The sequence below is a fragment of the Herpailurus yagouaroundi genome, unplaced genomic scaffold, assembly GCF_014898765.1.
Source record: "Herpailurus yagouaroundi ecotype Mexico unplaced genomic scaffold, PumYag 198, whole genome shotgun sequence".
NCBI lineage: Eukaryota > Metazoa > Chordata > Mammalia > Carnivora > Felidae > Herpailurus > Herpailurus yagouaroundi.
In genome coordinates this window covers 30,888,883-30,892,757 of record NW_024412429.1, presented here as the reverse complement: position 1 = coordinate 30,892,757, position 3,875 = coordinate 30,888,883, and the positions used below count along the sequence as shown (strand labels likewise).

Genomic DNA, 3,875 nt, shown 5'->3' with positions numbered 1-3,875 from the left:
TACCAGAGACAAGAGCCTCCTCCTGGTAACTTGGGCCGTTGTATATTCATAAGGCCAATTCCATGCACACAGGCAGACAGTGGAAGAGCTGATCTCTAGTCTCCCCTGTAGAAATGGTGGTTTTGTAACCACTCTTTTGGCTGTACGCAATAGAAACCAACTAGAGCAGCTCCAACAAACAGGAGGCCGCAGATTTCATTTCACAAGGACACTAAAGGTGAGCAGTGAAGACCGGGACAGTTGTTCAAGAGAACCAAGCTCCTTCTGGATGACGCTCTGTCATCCTTAACTTAAGACCTTTGTCTTTCTGATCACAAGATCGGGTATAAGTTTCTAATTCCGGGCAGGAAGAAGAGGGAAGGACCAAAGGACACAGGCCAGCTGAGATTTTCCCCTCCTGTGCAAAAAAAGTAGTAGTATTTCCTGGAAGTTCCACCAGTAACCTTTATTTTGCATTTTATTGGCTAAAATTATGTCATCTGGCCACCACCAGTTGCAAGCAATTCTGGTCCCTTGGCACTCTAAACAAAAGCGTGAAATTCTTTTACTGAAGAAGACGGATGAAAAAAAGGTGGTGTAACGAGCGAGCATGTTTACCACTCGCCTCCGGGTCAATAAGATAAGTTCGGCTCGACCAGCCCACAATGAAACGTATACCGTATGTGCATGTGTTGTTCGGTGGCAGCTGAAATTAGATTAAGACACAACACTCTCACATTGCTTAGAAATCAAGCAGGTCTACAACCTTCCTTCCCCTTCCACTCCTTGGTCTCCCTTCCATCTGGGAGGAAAAAAAAAAAAAAAAAGTTGTGTTTAGCACATCAAAAAATCCATTAGCCCTGAGCCAAAATCTTTGCAAATACATCTATACGCCGTGTTATTGAACATTTTTCAAGTTAACAACCCTCAAGTTTTTCTGATCATTTTATCCGATCTTCATCCCACATTTCTATGTTAAAATTTCTATGTTAAATTTGTCACATTGTTTCACGACTTCTCTTCCCCTTCTACCACTGCTATTCTGGGGGCGAGAGAAGTAAATGTGCCCAATCATTAGGTCCCTGGAGATTCCAGAGCGTGGTTTACCACAAGGGCTTCTGTATGTTTTCAATAGCTTGTGATGCACGGATCTAAAACACAGGATGGCTCGGTATAGACAATGCACAGGATATATAGAGGAAATTTCTGAAAGTAAAAATACTATGTTGACTTTAAAGAGAAAAGAAGTGAGAAAACATGAAAGCCTGCAAGTTTCCTATGTGCAGACATACATCTAACTCAAAATATTTGTACAAGTTATCTAGGAGGTATTCAAAATATAACCAAAGGAGATAGCCCTAAAATATCCAAGGCTTTAAATTTTCTGAAACAAGCAAACACATCCAGGAAATTGAAAGCCAGATCCTTGTAATAAAAATTGCCCTTCAACTTAGAAAGTCAAAATACCATCACGAAAACAGGAAAAAGGCTTGGTGGAATCAGCTGAAAGGTAAGAAGAAAATCTACCAGCTTTCCCTCATATTTCGGGTCATTGATCATTTCCAAACAACTTAAGCCAAGTTTCCTGTGCAGATCAGATTCTCTGGACTCCAGGGATGACCCAACAGGCTTCAAGTGCTTCTTTACACGATCACTAAAATTATATATAGGGTGAAGACGTGACGATCACATAGCAATTTGATCAGGAGTTTAGCCTAGGATAAGGCAATATATTTATTGCAAATCATTTTGCAAATCATTATTGCAAATCAGTTCTATTAGTAGGAAAAAGCTTCAGTTGGATAAAAAGACAAGCGGTCATAAAACCAGAGTTTGAGACCTGGACAGACACAAGTTACCAAACCAATCAAACCAGTCTACCACAAGATAAATATATTTGAACGCAAGGGAAGGTGTGCTCTGACCTCATGCCTTCAAGGACATGAAAAGCAAGCAATTGTTTGCTCGTTTTTGTTCCTGCTGTTGCCGCTGTTGTTGTTGTTTATTAACCTTTGAATGCTCTCTGGAATTGCTAAGCACGACGTTTTTAGTTTCTCATGCCCTATTCTGGAGGCAAAGTGTATCTGCTGTGAAAACGTAATTAGCCAAGTTCCAGGATCAGTTAAAGAAACTAGTAACACATTTGTCCAAAGTGCATGCCAGTATGGCTGGTTGAAACCAGTGCAAGGAAATGAGTTTACTCTGCTCATACTGGTAGAGAAAAAAGAATGGGAGGCAACAGTAAGCCAGTAGCCTATCGGAAGGGATATGTTTACACAGGACCAAGAGAAATGCCAATCAGCGAGAATCAAAATCTGAAATCATTTGTCAATTGGCTGAAAAAAAAATAGAATATACTAGGATATGCACATGATGCCATTTCTCTGTTACCACGTGCCTCCTCCAAAATGTAACAACGTACAGTTTAAACCACATATCAACATCAAGCCTCTACTGCCAAGCTATTGATTCTTACTGCGGAAGAAATAGTACTCACTACATTTTCCAAGCCTTCCTTTGCAGTGAGGTAGAAATCATAAGACTGAGCCTCCACCAATCAGAAGGTGAGTTGAGCTCACCTGCTGGCCCTGCTGGTCCAAGGCAATCAAAGTGTTTGTGAGTTGATCACCCTCCCTCTCTTCTATCCATGTGGCTGACAGCCAAGTCCTCCAGGATGATAGAATTTCAAGGTGAAAGCAGCCCAGATCCCTGAGTCACTGTCGGAAGAGAGGCTCTGAGCCCATCTGCCCGGCTTGTGTCATCCTATGTCAAGAGCTGGGCAGAGCTGAGTTGCAGTTAGGTTTGAACTTACTTGAGTGGGTTCTCACATTTCTCATCCCTTAAAGGAATAAAGGTTTGGTCACATTGGTGCAAGTGGACATTTCTTTTTCTTTCTCTCTTTTTTTTTTTTTCTTTAAAGAAAAGAGCAAAAAGGCCAGCAATTTGGCAAATAAAGAAACAGATTTGAGGAATCATTCTCCCTCAAATGATTGAACAACAATTTCTTCCACTGATGACTTGATAGCATGACTGGTCATACATTTAAAAAAAAAAAAATCGGTACATGAGTTCATTCAGCATATATCTGTTAAACCCCACTGAGTGGCAAGGACTGTTCTAAGCATTTGGCACATTTCAGAAAGCAAAGTAGATAAAAAGCTCTCCCCTGAAACAGCATACATTTCTGCCAATGGTCAAATTATCTTAAATGAACTCCTCTTTTCAAATGTTTCTCTTGATTAAATATTTTGAGAAAGAAGCTATTTCTCCAACAGTTCGAATTTTATGCCCAGTATAATCTTTATCAAATGGCACTATCCACCATATTTCCACCTCCAAAGAGAAAACTTGCTAAATATGCATGCCTCTTGATTTTCTATGAAAGCAGAGCTTTGGCTTAGAGTGGTTATAACCATTTCTATTTCATAACCAAAAAGTCTTTAAAGCTATTGTTGGCTCCCATAGGTGTCCTTTTCCATGAGGATGTGCTAGCAGCAAATGCTGTCAAAGACATCGAAACAAGTTAAGAGTTTGGGACATTAGTTATGTGTTTTCCTTACGGGCCTTGAAAGAAGGAAGAGGAAGGTGATTCCCATTGTAACTAATATGCTACTTTGCATATTACTATCAAACCTGCCAGGTCACAGTTTAATGTGCTGAACAACTTCCTCATGTTCTCAATCATAAGAGGTAACATCCTGTCACCAAGCTTGAGTATCTGTTCTCTTTCAATATGGAAAGATTCAAATTGATGGTGGGTGAGTTCACTCGCATGAAACTGACTGCCTAGCAAGACTGGAATGTATAGAAGTGCTGTTTACCTCAAACGATACGTCCTCGGAGACAATTTGCCATACTACAAAGATCAAGAAAATGGAGGATAGAGTCATTAACAC

The 3,875-nt window shown here is 40.3% G+C and overlaps 1 long non-coding RNA gene across 1 annotated transcript; it reads right to left on the bottom strand.

Moving 5' to 3' along the window:
* Positions 1-453: 453 nt before the first annotated feature.
* LOC121013141 (uncharacterized) lies at positions 454-1,434 on the bottom strand. Its single transcript, XR_005782526.1, has 2 exons — positions 1,087-1,434; positions 454-781 (listed from the first exon to the last, which is right to left on the bottom strand). It is a non-coding gene; the product is annotated as an uncharacterized LOC121013141 (long non-coding RNA).
* Positions 1,435-3,875: the final 2,441 nt, after the last annotated feature.